Raw genomic sequence first — 16458 nt, 5'->3', positions numbered from 1 at the left:
AACGTAGTTGGTGATCTCACCCCTAGACCACCCATCTCTTCAACATTTAGGTCCTCCCCATTCATTAAGCAACAGGCAAGCTACTTCACCAGGTCCAGAAAATGAGCTGTCATGGTCTGATACTTGCCCCTTTTTGTAAAATGTGTAATATACAGAAGACAGTTAACAAAAAAGGTTAACTTCTGGACATTCACTCACATGCCTTTATTTTCTAGAAGAGAACTCATAAAATTCTTGTTTAAAACCTATGGGCCTTCCTTCAGTGTGGTTTGGAAACTTTTACGCATCCCAGATAGGTATGTAAATTGAAGACTTACATCACATTACACCCAGATGTACACTGTGTCTGCTCTCTGGAGCTGACTGTCTTTACCCTCCGCACCAGGGAACAACGCCAAGGAACTTCTGAAAAGCAGACAGGCCATGGATCTTAAAGGGGGAGTGCTATTCCCCTCCTTAATTCCTAGCCTACAAGTTAGACTCTAGCCATATGCAGTCCTGGGATAAATTCTGGTCCAAATGTCAGTGTCTCAGAGGCCATGAGCCATTCAACATTCCTTTATAGAGAGTGGCTACTGAAATGGTGGTAACATTGCAGGGAAATCACAAAACTCTGAGAACAATGTCTCTTGAGTAAGAAAACTGATAACCTCTCAGAGAGCTTTGGCATCTATTTCATCCATTTCCTTCTAACAATAATCTCGCTGGGCAAGGGAGATAGGTGTCATAAACCCCATTTTATAACTAAGATAACTGAAGCTCAGAAACACTTAATAAAGTTCTCCCATGATTTCCATCATGTTTTATGACCTCCTTCGTGAACTCAGCTTAGTTTCCACTCCTACAAAGGAAAACAAAGTAGAAACTTCACTACTTACTAAAATATTTAGATAACTGTGCAGTAAGGGATTGTAACCTAATAATTCTTGTATTCTCACCATTTATTACAATACCTGGCACAGGTTACTCATTCACTAGGTATCAAATATCTAAATTTATCAAGACCAAACAGAATGTATTACTTTATTATCTGCTTCTTTGGAGTGTTCTTGTTATTCTCACCTTCACTGAAATGAACAGAACGGATTTCACTGTCTTATATAAACCCAAGGGCTACCAAGAAAAATATTGACCCAACAGTAATAATAGGCAACTTTATTTCAAAAATGAATTAATTCCCTAAGTCTACAGCTCTTTCTCTGAGGATGGGTAAAATACACAGAATGTATTCTCCTTTACAGGTTTTCCCAAGAACTAAAATCACATAATCTACTTCTTTCTGTATCTCAACACTTTACCCAAACTTCTGCAAATATCTGGGACTAAAGAAGTTCTCCCTAACTATATTTAGAATTCTGAACACTATTCTCTTAATGACATAGAACTCAGCCAAATCATAAAATCATGAAGAATCTCCGCACAAAGACAATGCATGTGGTTTTGCTCTAGGTTCTGCAGGAGATACAAGATCCTTAGACTGTATTTTCTCGAGAATGTTTACTTGTTACATAAATAATGCTGTCATACATGAAAAAAATTAAGGGTAAGTATGGCTTATAAAGATTATAGGAGTTCAGGAAAAGGGATTGCATGGCACAGTGGCCAGACCTCTATTGAAAAGCAGTGTTGAGGGGTGGGTATTTTGGTGTAGTGGGTAAAGTTGCCACAGATGAAAGGTTCTCTTTCTCTCTCTCTCTCTCTCTCTCTCTCTCTCTCTCTCTCTCTCTCTCCTTTCCTCTCCTCTCCTCCCTCCTCTCTCTCCCTCTCTCTTCCTCTCTCTCCCTCTCTCTACCTCTCTCTTTCTTTAACTCCTATTTTCAAAAATAAACAAGTCTTTTTAAAAAAGAGGTGAATTTGACACTTACTTAGAAGGATGCTACCTCAAGCTTGTTGATCTTTGGCTGTGCTCCTTAAGAACCATTTTACCCTTGTGTGTATGTGTCTGTCTGGCATATAAGATAAGCCTGTACTTATTTGATTGCAAATGGAGTATTTTGTGAAACATAGCTCCACAGCCAAATTTCTTTTTTGGTTTGGGTTTCAACTTCAGTTTCATGGAAATCCTCCAAAAACATTACCAATTACATCCAATAATAAAGATATGAAAAGAAAAGGAAAATGTTTAGAAAGGTTTAATTCTTAACAATTTCCAAAGGCCATAAAGACACAGTATCAAAACAAGTATGTCACATACTCATGCAGAGAGCTTACAAGGTCATGTCATCCTCACACACAACCAAACTCCTATCCTCAAATCAATGTACGCATATAAAGACTCCAAAGTCAACTTCCATTTTTTTAGCTCTTGTGGGAGGTAGACAGCAATAAAATTCTATAAAACTATTATGTTCCTCTTAGAAAATTTTTTTCTCACTTCACCCTGATGTCAGTGCCCCTTCTTAAAAGTCACTACGGATCTCAGTTAAATGTCTTTTTCCAATTATGGTATATATATTTTTTTCTTATTCTTCCTCCATCTTCCTATTGGTGATCAATTAATCAAGTTGGAAAGAAATACTTAAGTGTCACATTTGAATTATTTTTAATGAATGCAAACACCTTACAGATGTTGACAATTCACCCATAAGGATTGCCTTAAAAATAATTCTTTCTCAATTTCATAGCAACAAAAGTAATAAATAAGGAGGTATTTTTTATCAATAATCTAAGGTATTTAAAGAAAATAGATGTGAAACTGTTGACACTCTATCACCTCTTTCTGGAAAACTGAAAATTGTTCTTAGTTGTCCATTTGACCAGAGCTGAGACATAGAAGGAAATCCACTTCTAGGAGCATCCTTCGTTCCATCCTCCCCCTACACAAGCTCAGTTTCCAAAGACCAACACAAAAGGCATATTATATGCTGTCAGCTCCATGGCCTGAAGGTACCTGACTGGAACTGGGAGCCTGTCCAGTTCAGACAGAAGGAAAATATTACCCTTCTATTTAACAAGGCAGTGCTGAAGGATTAATCATTAAGTAAATAGCAACAAGCCAGAAGGTTTGCAGGAGGGACAGAGCCCCACCCCATGTTCTCAATTTTTCTGGGATTCAGGACGGAAATTATTACAGGGCTAGTTTGGAAGGGGCTTCACAAACAACCACCTTCCAGGGCAAGATGGAACAATACGTGAAACCTCAAGTATGACCCAGCCAAGAGTGAAGTTCATTCCCCCAGCCCTTCAGGGAGCAGAAGTTCCTTTTGTATAACAGCCGGCACCAATGCATAGGATTGATAGAACCTAGAGAATGCTCATAGCCTGGCCACATGTAGCTCTGTGACTTTAGGTCAGTCATTTAATCTTTTTGAGCCCTGACTTTCTCAATTTAAAAGTGACTATGAAACACCTTTTGTCAAATATGCCATAGTTATTCATACGTGGAAAGCTAAAATTCTGTCACTTGGAGTACTTAAGTCTCTCCAGGCCTCCCTACTGCAAGGTCAATTCTAAATCAGTGCTGCCTGTTTAAAATATATATATATATATATATATATATATATATATATATATATAATTTCTGTAATCTGAGCTGGCAGACCTGCAGCATTTATCTGAGAAAAATAGGGCCTATGTTTAGAAACTAGATCAGGCATTGCTTCATGAACGACCTCATTTGGAGTTTCAACATGCTTAGTCTAGTCTACGTGACTAAACAGTGTTGACAACATAGAGACTTTTCATGAAATATCTTATCTAGAAGGTGATTTCTTAGTTTTTCTTTTAAAAAAAAAGTACTTGAACAAGTCTTTATCTGCCATTGGATTTAACCTGTTTGCTGTTACAATTTGTACCTTTCAAGTGATTCTGATGGGGACTGAGATTCCAAAGAGCATTACCTGAGGTGTCAGTGCTGGTACTGAAGTATGTTTTGGCATACACAAAATTCATTTCCTCAAAAACCTACTAGAAAATCAAGTGAACAAAATGTTGGACTATGGCCTGATCTGCGATCCCCAGGCCTCAATCTCCAGCTCCGGATCAGAGAGGCCAGAGAGAGAAATATCTCAGAATCCTTGCTATAAAATTCCCAATGAGAAAATGTGAAAGGCATTTGACCTAACAGTTAAGACAATGATTAAGACATCTGCATTCTACATCCAAAGCTGAAGTGTCTATGTTCGAGTTCAGGCTCCAGGTTCTGACCCAGCTTTTGCTAATATAGACTTTGGAAGGCAGCAGATGATAGCTCATGTGATTGAGTCCTCAGCACCTATGTGGGAGACTGAGATTGATTTCCTGAGTCCTGGCTTTAGCCCAGCTCAATTCTGACTATTGCTGGAATTTAGGGAGTGATTCAATGTATAGGATAGCGCTCGCTCTCTCTCTCTCTCTCGATTTAAAAAAAAGCATTAGGGGGACGACTCGATAGTTTTGGAATTTTTTGAGGTCTTGTGAAATTCAATTTGTTTAATGTGTAATTGCATTGTCGTATCATGGTGGAGGACTTGTATGTCTTTGACAATGATGGTCACAGCACATCTCATGATGTCATCCATTATGAGTATCAGAAAAGGAAAAAGACAGGAGTCCACTATCAGTAGGAAACACTCATCAGGTTAATCAAAGGGTACAAAACTCATCTCAAAGTCTGCATATTCTACATCTGAAAGAAGGGGAAATAGATAATTTTGATGAAGGTTTAAGTCTCAAAAGACAGGCCAGTAAGATTCTCATTTATCTTCTTGCTCTCCCATCCCCAATTTCCATTCTTCAGAAAAAAACAGCCTCATTTCTCCCATTATGGCACCCTTAATGTTTTCATTCAATTATCTTTTGACCCTACTTGTTGTGAGAACAAGGTACCATCCACAATACTGCAAATACATGAAAAAATTTTTAAAAAATTATGATTAGCTTAGTATTTTCAAAATGATAAGTAAAAAACAAACACACAGAAGACAGAAAACAATTGAAGGAGATACAAACACACAAATACTTCCACAGGAAAATAGTTCAAATATTCAAAGAAAATTGAATTAAAAGATTACTTCATTTTGGTGCAAAAATTTTTAAAATTTATGCATGAAAGATCTTCACAAAGTTTGTAGGAAATATATATTGTGAAAAAGAATGCATAGATTTTGATACTCATTCGTCCACGTACACATATGAATAACACAATGTGATTAAGTGTTTAAGGAGTAGATTAGATAATGCAAGCTCAAAGATATTCTAAAAATACAATAGTTACGTGGCCAAGAATCAATAAAATGCCATAGAAGAAAGCAAATTGTAGATTTTGAAGAATGGGAAAAATAGGGATAAACCAAGAGGACAATCTAATCAGGGAGAAGTTTTCTACTTTAAACAAAATTGTAAAAATGTGATATATCTCGTGTGTGTGAGAGGTAAAATAACAGCCAAAATTATTTTCTCTCTGCAGGCTTTTAGAGAACAGTGTTTGATTCTTTGAACACAGCCTTCCAACTCTTCCTTCCCCTCTAATCTTGTTCCCTCTCATTCTTATATCTATGTTACTTTGGCAGGGAGATTTCTCAGGACTCATGTCAGGAAGGCTCTTTAATACTTCTGGTGTAGCAGTCATCATACAAATATATTCTTCCAGCATTCACTTATTATCTGTCCCAAATTCTATGGTTGCCAAGTCACAAATGTATACCCTAAGCAGTACCTGACACCAAAAACATTAAGTTAATTAAATGAATAAGCAGATGATTACCAGATTTTCAAGAAAGAGATCTCCCTTCAAGGACTGAAACTATTAATATAAAGATAAAAAGATGTGTTTCAAGTTCTCCAGAATTGAGAATCTAGGGGAAGGCATGAATGAGATGAATGAGAAGATAATGTGACTAAGAGATTAACAGACACACATGCCACTGTTAAAAGTATGAAAGGAGGCATCATCACTGCTGGGAGGGTCAGGGTAGGCTTCACAGAGGAGGTGAGCCCTTCACTGAGACTTAAAGAATAGGAGTGCAGAGAGTAAAGCAGAGAATTTGAACTGTGAGTTACATGGTGAGCAGTAGATTAAATTGGAGCTCAGAGATGCTTTGAATTTCAGCCTTTGTTTTATCTACAGAGTCACAGCTAGAGCATATTGTCACAAGTTGAAGTCTAAATTGCTTTAGATCACAAGTTCCCAAAGGGTAAGGACCATGTCTTTGGTGTGTTCTCTCAGAACTTCATGGTTTCTACACTGTGGGTGTTCAATAAATATTTAATAATAATGAGTTGATTAATTGAGAGCATTCATGTTCCATATGCCTGGGTAGAACCCTCTTTTCACTTTAATTACTATTGCTTTAATCATCATTAAATAGCATTTCTTAGATAGCAATTTGGTTCCTTGTTAAACACTCCGGCTGCCCAAATTTTTAGCCCTAAGGTAAATAGCAGCATCAGAGAATAACACTATTCTTACTTATGGTGAGTGATATTTTTTTTTTGCAGTATAAAACTGAAGTAGTAGAATTCTACAGGGGTACCTATCACAAATGGGTTCTAGGGAACAACACTGATACTGGAAAATCAAGTAAATCTAGTGATCAGTTAATCAAATGGAAGAGACTGAAACCAAACAAGAAAGGGGTCTTTCAACAAATATGGGAAGGATTGTATGGATTTCTGGCTTGATGGTGGCATACAAGGAGGAAATCAAGGCCTGCTTCAGCTACTATTGGGTGTGGACCAAACCAGTCAAATTCAGTAGGGTGGGGTAAAGAACAGAAGCACACTTGTATGCCTAGCAGCTCTGCCACCCAAATCATCAATTATCTGTCTGTCTCAGGTTGCACAAGGCTTATCTCACCTAATTTGAACAAAGGGTAAACGACATTCATAACTCATGGCCTAGGGCAAGCCTGGACAGCAGCGAACTCTAATGCACAGAAGTTAGCATTGCTCCCACTGCAAACCTAAGCCAAACAATGGGGCAGACTTGAAGAGAAGAGTCAGGGAGGAGAACCGGGAGCAGAGGTGAAAACACTTACATCTTTTTCACAAGCATGAGTGGAGAAAGGATCTATCAAATAAAGAGAGACCAATTTACTGCTTCCGGTACTACTTAGAGCCCAGCATGGAGCAGGCAAGCAGTAGAGATCAAGTGTAAGATGGGGACTTTCAGGCACTCATCCTTGAAAATCTTACTTATGCTAATAAGTATTAAATATTGTTTCACCTTTTTCTATTGATTTTCCCATTATTTTTATTTATTTGAAAGGCAGAGAAATAAAGACAGAGATCTCCTATCTTCTTATTCCCTTTTTAAGTGACCACAATAGCAAGAACTGTGCCAGGCTGGAGTCAGGAGCTGCAAACTCGATCTGGATGTCACATGTGAGTGGCAGGCAGGAAAGTACCTAAGCCATCACTGCTGCCTCCCAGGCTGCTCATTAGTAGGAAACTGGAATTGGGAGCTGGAGCCAAGACTCTAACCAAGGAATACAAGTGGCATCTTAACTCCTATACCAAATGCCTACTTCTTTTCTTCTTCCACTGTTGCCAGAATCTGTTATGCATGAAAAGAAAATCCAGGTTGATATTTTAAAAACAATTCAGATTGTGTCATTCTCTTGTGTAAATCAATCAATGGCTTCCCACAGTATAGCAGGGCTCTTAAACTCAAAAACCTAGAGGGAGCAGATTATAAGTGTTAAACATTTGTTATGAGATTGGAAAGGCCTCTCAGAATTACAGTGTTTGTGACCCATTTAAAGAGCTCTGTTGCTGTATGCCTACAGCCATGTGTTGCAATGTGGAAATGTGAACTTATGTTACTAGAACTTGTAATTTTTCCACATAGCCATCATATCTAAATTTTTGAAATCTAATTGAAAACCTGAATCAAATTTATAAAATATAGTTCATGCCAAGCAAAATATATCTGCATGACTATTATTTCTACTACCTGCCAATTGACCTCCTCTGGGATGGGGCATAGGCCAGTGTACAATTGATGTCAGCTAATGTTATCTATCTCATGGGTGCTGACAGAGGGGCTAAAACTTGTAGCAAATATAATCAGTGTTGTAAAAAAAAATGGCCACTTCAAAAGACAAAACTTACATGTGGAAAGACTAACAAATAGCATAGATAGATTATAGTAGATGTGCTCACTGGAACTGGCAGTATGTCCTCACAGCAGAGAGAGGTCCATATACCTATAGATGCTTCAGTAACTGCCTGAAGCAACAAGCAAATCTAATGACATTGGCTCCCTCATCACTACTTGGTATGTCTTCTCCCTAGCTATACAACATAATCTTCTAAACTCTTATGTGAAAATGCAGTACATGACAGAAGGAATAAGAATTTATTATGAGCAAAATACTCAGAAAAATATTCATCTATTCAGAGGTCAAAAGGTATGAGGGTCATTCCCCTTTACTAAGGGGAATAAAGAAATATATTGCTTGATGACTGTCCCTAGGAGCAACCTCTAGCACCAAGGAGATAAAGAATGTGTACTTAATGCAATTATAGAAAATACAAATGCATGAACTACTGAAATCAGTGCAGGTCATGACAAAAAATCTCTCTCATGAAAATGAAATCTTAAGGAACAATCGAAATGAGGAATTTACTAGAACATGAAATTGAGATATTGAAGAGAAATCAAAATGAAATAAAGAATTCAAGAGAACAAATAAAAAAACACATTTCAGAGCCTTAAAAAAAGAATCAGTGAGATAGAAGAGAGAATATTGGATTAGAAGACAGAGCACAGGAAAGTATACTATCAAACCAAAGAAGAGGAAATTAGAAATCTAAAAAATATTGTTGAGAATCCACAGGATACTATTAGACAAAAAAAAAAAAAAAAAAAAAAAAAAAAAAAAAAAAAAAAATTTGGGCTCTAGGTGTTCCAGAAGGCATGGAGAGAGAGAAAGGATTAGAAGGCCTTTTTAGTGAGATACTAGCAGAAAACTTCCCGAGTTTGGAGAAAGAGACATCCAAGTACAAGAAGCAAACAGAAATCGCAATAGACATGACCAGAAGAGATCCCCATCATACACAATGTAATCAAACTCACCACAGTGAAACATAAAGGAAAGATTCTAAAATATGCAAGAGAGAAACATCAGATTACTCTCAGAGGATCTCCAATAAGACTCACAGCAGACTTCTCATCAGAAACCCTACAGGCTAGGAGGGAATGACGAGATATAGCCCAAGTACTAAGAGAAAAAAAAAAAAAACTGCCATCCCAGAATATTATATCCTGCAAAGCTCTCATTTATGAATGAAGGTGAAATGAAGACCTTTCATAGCAAACAGAAATGGAAAGAATTTGTCACCACTCATTCAGCCCTGCGAAAGATGCTTAAAGATGTGTTGCACAGAGAAACACAGTCATCAATACGAAAGAAAGTAAAGGAAGAAAATCTCTCAGTAGAGATCACAGGAAGTTCAAACTATATGTTAGAAATATCTTTGGAAAAACGGCAGGGCAAAGTCACTACTTATCAATAGTCATATTGAATGTAAATGGCCTCAACTCTCCAGTTAAAAGACACAGACTGGCTGAATAGATTAAAAACAGAACCCATCTATTTGCTGCTTACAAAAAACACATTTTTCCAACAAAGATGCATGCAGACTGAAAGTGAAAGGCTGGAAAAAGATATTCCAGGCCAACAGAAACCAAAAAAGAGCTGGCATAGCCATCTTAATATCAGACAAAATAAACTTTAACACTAAAACTGTTAAGAGAGACAAAGAGGGACACTATATAATGATTAAAGGAACAATTCAACAGGAAGATGTAACTATTATAAACATATATGCATCTAATTACAGGGCACCCAGTTATTTAAAAGATATGTTAAGTAACTTAAAGGGAGATGTAGACTCCAATACAATTGTATTAGGGAACTTCAATACTCCATTTTCAACAATGGACAGATCAACCAGACAGAAGATCAACAAGGAAACAGCAGATTTAATAGACACTATAGCCCAAATGGATCTAACAGATATCTACAGAACTTTTCATCCTACACTTCAAGAATACACATTCTTCTCAGCAGTACATGGAACCTACTCTAGGATTGACCACATATTAGGCCATAAAGTAAGTCTCAGCAAATTTAAAAGAATTAGAATCATACCATGCAGCTTCTCATACCACAGTGGAATGGAGCTGGAAATTAACAACTCAGGAATCCCTAGAACATATGCAAACACATGGAGACTAAACAACATGCTCCTGAATGAATACTGGGTCATAGAAGAAATCAAAAGAGAAACCAAAAAATTTTTGGAAGTAAATGAGGATAACAACACAACATATCAAAACTTATGGAATACAGCAAAAGCAGTGTTAAGAGAAAAGTTTATAGCAATAGGTACCTACATCAATACACTGGAAAGGCACCAAATAAATGAGCTATGGATTCATCTCAAAGATGTAGAAAAACTGCAACAAACCATACCCAAAACTAATAGGAGAAGAGAAATAATTAAAATTAGAGAAGAAATCAACAGCATTGAATAAAAATATTACAAAAGATCAGCCAAATGAAGAGCTTATTTGTTGAAAAATAAACAAAATTGACACCCTATTGGCCCAACCAAAAAAAGGAAAGAAAAGATGCAAATCAATAAAATTAGAGATGAAAAAGGGAATATAACAACAGACAGTAGAGAAATAAAAAGAGTCATCAGAAATTACTACAAAGAGTTGTATGCCAGAAAACAGGGAAATCTAACAGAAATGGGTAGATTCCTGGACACATACAACCTACCTAAACTGAACCATGAAGACACAGAAAACCTAAACAGACCCATAACTGAGTCAGAAATTCAATCAGTAATAAAAGCCCTCTCAACAAAGAAAAGCACAGGAAAGATAGATTCACTGCTGAATTCTACCAGACATTTAAAGAAGAACTAACTCCAATTCTTCTCAAACTACTCAGAACAATCCAAAAAGAGAGTACCCTCCCAAATTCTTTCTGTGAAGCCAGTATCACCCTAATTCCTAAGCCGGAAAAAGATGCAGCATTGAAAGAAAATTACAGACCAATTTCCCTGATGAACATAGACGCAAAATCCTCAATAAAATTCTGGCCAATAGAATGCAACAACACATCAGAATGATCATCCATCCAGACCTACTGGGATTTATCCATGGTATGCAGGGATGGTTCAATGTGTGCAAATCAGTCAATGTGATACACCACATTAATCAACTCTGGAAGAAAAACCATATGATTATCTCAATAGATGCAGAGAAAGCACTTGATAACATACAACACCCTTTCATGATGAAAACTCTAAGCAAATTGGGTATAGAAGGAACGTTCCTCAATACAATCAAAGCAATTTATGAAAAACCCACCTAAAGGAAACCTGTTGAAGTGAAATAGACACTATGAGAAACAATGACTTGATCATCCCTTGTCCTGATTCTCAAGGAACAACTTACTCTTTTATTCCTTTTAGTATTTTTTGTTCTACTTAATACCATTGATTGAATTCTTTAATTAACACACAATTATGCTTGGGCGTTTAAATGTAACTGAAAAGTGATCTCTGTTAAATATAAGAGTGGGTGCAAACTGTTGAAATCTTTACTTAGTATATACTAAGTTGATCTTCTGTATATAAAGATAATTAAAAATGAATCTTGATGTAGAATGGGATGAGAGTGGGAGTTGGAGATGCAATGGTTGTGCATGGGAGGGAGGTATGATGGGAAAAGCCAGTATAATCCCAAAGTTGTACTTTGGAAATTTATATTTATTAAATTAAAAATTTGAAAAAAAGTTTCCACAGAGGAGGCAAAACATGAGTTAAAAGATATTGATATATTCCTCATTAATTTATTAATTAGATGAATGTTCATAAAATTCCAGCATGGTCTACACATTGGTGATCAAACCAATAAAGAAGCAATATTCTTTATGGAGTTTATGTTCTGGTATGAAAAATGAAAAAATGACAAGTAAATAATTTCAGGTGGTTATTGCTTCTACAAAGAAAATACAGGGAGGTGATAAGATCTGAAGGAACTGGAGTGGTATATCTTAGAAGGTTGACAATGATCTGATTTCTGACAGATAGAAAGTAACTATACATGTGAAGTTCCCAGGGGAAAACTTCTGCTGTTGAAAGAGTAGAAGGTATAAGGTGGTAAAGAATTTAGTGGGTTTAAGAAAGGTGGTGAAAGTAGGGTTGTGCTGTGAGATGAGACCAGAGATGTAGCTGGGAAAGATGTAGCTGAGTATACAGACTCAAAATTTCTGGAACTGCTTCTTAGTGTACGTAGCCTTGGTGACCTTGAGCACACTGAAGTTCCCTGTCTGCTCAGTGGCCAACAATGGCCCAACATAAAGTCCCCCATCTGGATGTCTTGAAGCAGGGAGATAGGTGCATGGATATGATTGGAATTAAATGGTGCTTCTCAAAGTGATTGAACGTGTAGATTTAATAAAACTCTTAAGAAGAACTTTGATGTTCTTGACCACAGGTTTGATGTGGCAATAAAGGAAAAATTTATTTGTTTGATTATTATCTGCTTCTCTCCACTGGAATATAAATATCATGAGGAATTTTGTCTTATCCTCCAGGACCCTATAACTACCATCACCACACGATGATTAAACATCCTGAAGACAGCATACTCATTTGACTTAGAACACAGGTATTACACAAAGCAGACACTCAGTAAATTATTAATGAACTCAATGAGTAAATAAATCAAAGAACAGTATATTGGATAAACAAAATAGGATTTAATGAAAACAAAGAATAGTAATAGGCAATAAGGTTTCTACAATAATACAGACTGAAAAAGTCAAGAGACTAAACTAAGCAAGGATGGAATAAAGCAAAGAAGATCAAGAGTTCTACTTTGTATAAACAGGATGTGTCAATAGAAGAGGCCTACTGATCATAAATGATAAAACTGAGAAAAATAAAAGGTGACTGTGATATGACAGATCAGCGTGTCATATTCATCCCATCCCCCTACTCACAACCTCTGTCCAGGGTGCTACCTTGTTCCACTGAGATGAAAAAACTGGAAAACATATTTCTTAGGGACCATTGAATCTAGGACTCTAGATGTGGTATAACTTTAGACAACTGGATTCATTTATATGATATTTGAAAGCAGAATGTAAGTGGAGGTGGCACTGTCAGCCTCTGCTATTTTTCTGGCAAGCACAACCATGGAGACATTAGGTGTTTAATGACAGCATTTTAGTAGAGGTCTCAAGGTCTGTTCAATAGCTTTATGAGAGTCAAGGGTTGCTGATGCAGATTGTAACAGGTTCAGTTGCAGTCTTTTTTTTTTTTTTTTTTTTTTTTTTTTGACAGGCAGAGTGGACAGTGAGAGAGAGAGACAGAGAGAGAAAGGTCTTCCTTTTGCCGCTGGTTCACCCTCCAATGGCCGCCGCTGCAGCCGGCGCACCGCGCTGATCCTGGCAGGAGCCAGGAGCCAGGTGCTTTTCCTGGTCTCCCATGGGGTGCAGGGCCCAAGCACCTGGGCCATCCTCCACTGCACTCCCTGGCCATAGCAGAGAGCTGGCCTGGAAGAGGGGCAACCGGGACAGAATCCGGCGCCCCAACCGGGACTAGAACCCGGTGTGCCGGCGCCGCAAGGTGGAGGATTAGCCTATTGAGCCACGGCGCCGGCTCAGTTGCAGTCTTAAGGCTGACGATAATAACTGCTGAGCTAGAGTAGTTTGCTGGTGATAGCCACTTCCAGCTCATGTCAGCTTCTGGGTTATGATATTATTGACTACCATGAAGAATTAGCAGTTTTCTCAGTGGTCAGTTACAGTATGTTACAGTATGGTGGGCTTGGGAGCTATTCTTGAAAGCTTGATATACATTTTGGTTTTTTAGCCCACTGGATGATTATGTTATTTAATAATATTACACTATAATAAGCACTTATTGATTTAGCTAAAATGAATTCTGTTCTCTATTACTCTGCTATGAATGATGCAATGTCTATTTCTAGATCTGAGGGATGGTGATAGTTGAGGATATCTAGAAATAAAGGGAAAGTTAGGAAGATAAGAAGAGTATAGAGACAGAAAATAAAATGAAGACATTTTCTTGCCTTCAACAGTTGAAACAGGTGGTATGATGAGAAGAAAGCAGTACCAAGACAGGCTAGAAAAACTTGAATGCATTCACATAGCAACAGGCGAGTATAAATAAATAAACATCCTGGGAGTTCAGCACAGAAGCACTGAGCATCCTTCACTATCAAAGAGGGTTCCTGAAGCAGGCAGCACCCAGCTAGGAGGTGAAAGCTTCAAAGAAGATCATAAAAACAGAAAGTCATTAGAAAGAATCCCCTTAACAGTTCAGATGAATTCAAATGGTCCGTGTACATGTTTTGAGCATTGTCACCAAGAGGAAGCATGGAATTGAGACGTTGGATACAGTGTCTGCCTTCTTTGTGAGCCTTGGTCACAAGGGCAAAGCAGCAGAAATGCACAAGAACACTTAGGTAAGAACAGAACAGAGGCTATCCTGGAGGCTTCTTTTAGACAAGGGGAACAAAAATGCCTCCCCAACAAAATCTGAATGGTCTAGGAAAATCCCATACAGTGAGGTATTGGAAATTATTTGCTTAATGAAACACTAGAATGATTTATAGAGTTATGGAATTTTCTTGGGTTTAGCAATGTTTGAGGTTTCTTGTGTGCACTTACCAACTTTAAACCAAGGATTACACAGGAAGAGAATGATGAATGTGAAATGGAAGAAAGGGAAGATGAAAATGACTGAATCTGATAGGTATGTTAGTATGTTTTGAGGTGTTTGTTGTTTGTCATTTTATTCATTTGCTCATTCATTTGCTTTATTTTTATCCTAATTTTACAAAGCATTTACAAGTTATGCATGATGGATTCAGTGATTTTATACTTTTACTTTCAAAAGTTTGTCTTTTGATTTTTATCTTGATAATATATACCATCTATTTACTCTCTTTTTTCCTTGCCCATGCTGTTTCTCCACTGAATTTAGAGAGAGCACTTGACAACAATATGAAGACATCACCAGTCTTAATGCTCACTGGCATCATTCTCATATGGGAAATTGTTTCAATCACCCATTCAGACATGCTCATTGTGGCAGTCACCACCTCCATAAATTGTGTTTTAAGACAGAAAACGTGCCCTCCCACCCTTGCACACACAGCAGTTGATGTGCCTGCCTACCTGACTCTTAGGCAAAAACTACAGGCTGCAATTTGCTCAGTCAGTCAGGTTCTGAACCCATAGGGTGGGTTGATTTCACTTTTCCTTTCTAAATTGCAATCTCTGACATCTTGGGGCTACTAGACTTCTAAGCAGGAGATGATAATGCTCTAAAAAAGGAAGGGGGAAAAGGAGGGATTAATTCTTATAGCTTTCCAATGCATGTTACCATAAAAACACAATAGTACTCTGTATTTTCACTTTGAGGATTATGAAAGTTAGCCTAAATGTGACCAATTAACTTTAACTGAATCCCCCTGCAGTGTGTCACAGAATTCTGCACCACGTGGGAGCTGTTCATCTTATTATAACAGACATTTAGAGATGGAACAGAAAATACATGTTTGATGAGGTTTTAACAGTCTAAGTATCCATGGATGCTATTCATGTGAGTTTCCATCAATAGGATTATGAAACAGCTCAACTTCAAAAATAATTCTGTGAGTCCAAAGGAAAGTGCACTATGATGTCTCATGGAGAAACATTAGATTTCTTCCCTCTAACACACAGAAAGAATATGTCAAGACAGACTCTCGGGGAATAGTAGCCCTGAGGATCCACTTCTCACAATGTTGATAGGGTGATGATGATGACGGTCATGTTGGTGGTGGTGGTGATGGTAAGGTTGTGAGTTGAATTGTGCCCCCTGAAGTTCTTATGTGGAAGTCCTAGTTCCCAGTACCTCATAATATGGTATTATTTGAAAATAGGTTTGTGGCAGATATTAGTAGTTAAGAGGACATCATACTGGTGTAGGGAATGTCCATAATCCAATATAACTGGTATTTTTACACAAAGATTAAATAGATATATAGATACACACAACGTGAGAATGCCAGGAGAAGAAAATGGCAAAGATCTATAAGCCAAAAATCAAAGATTATCCATAAACCAGCAAAATTTATGAGAGAGGAATAAAACAAATTCTCCTTCACAGTTCACAGAAGTAACAAAATCTAGCACTTTGATGTAGGAGACAATTGGTTTCTGTTGTTTCAATCACCTAGTCTGTGGCACTTTGTTACAGCAGCCCTAGAAACTAATACAGCTGAATTATAACCATAAATATTTAATAGCACTAACATACATTACAAAGCCCTCATAAGGTTTTTGTTCTTATCAAAAAGAAGGTCAAATATGTTTGTTTTCAATAATCTTTGGAAATGACAGCATATATCAAAAGATAATAAAAAAACAGAGACCACAATGAATTGACTTATCTGTATTCTATGACAATTGATCCCAAGTTTTTATTGGAAAAAAGATT

The 16458-nt window shown here is 37.3% G+C and overlaps 1 long non-coding RNA gene across 1 annotated transcript in view; it reads left to right on the top strand.

The window, feature by feature from the left end:
* Positions 1-16458, top strand: part of LOC103349332 (uncharacterized) — a 54098-nt gene that overhangs the window by 29068 nt on the left and 8572 nt on the right. The window lies entirely within an intron of this gene.

This window comes from Oryctolagus cuniculus, chromosome 10, assembly GCF_964237555.1.
Source record: "Oryctolagus cuniculus chromosome 10, mOryCun1.1, whole genome shotgun sequence".
In the NCBI taxonomy this organism is placed as follows: Eukaryota; Metazoa; Chordata; class Mammalia; order Lagomorpha; family Leporidae; genus Oryctolagus; species Oryctolagus cuniculus.
Note: the sequence above shows the minus strand (reverse complement) of the source record. Positions and strands in the feature narration are given on the sequence as shown.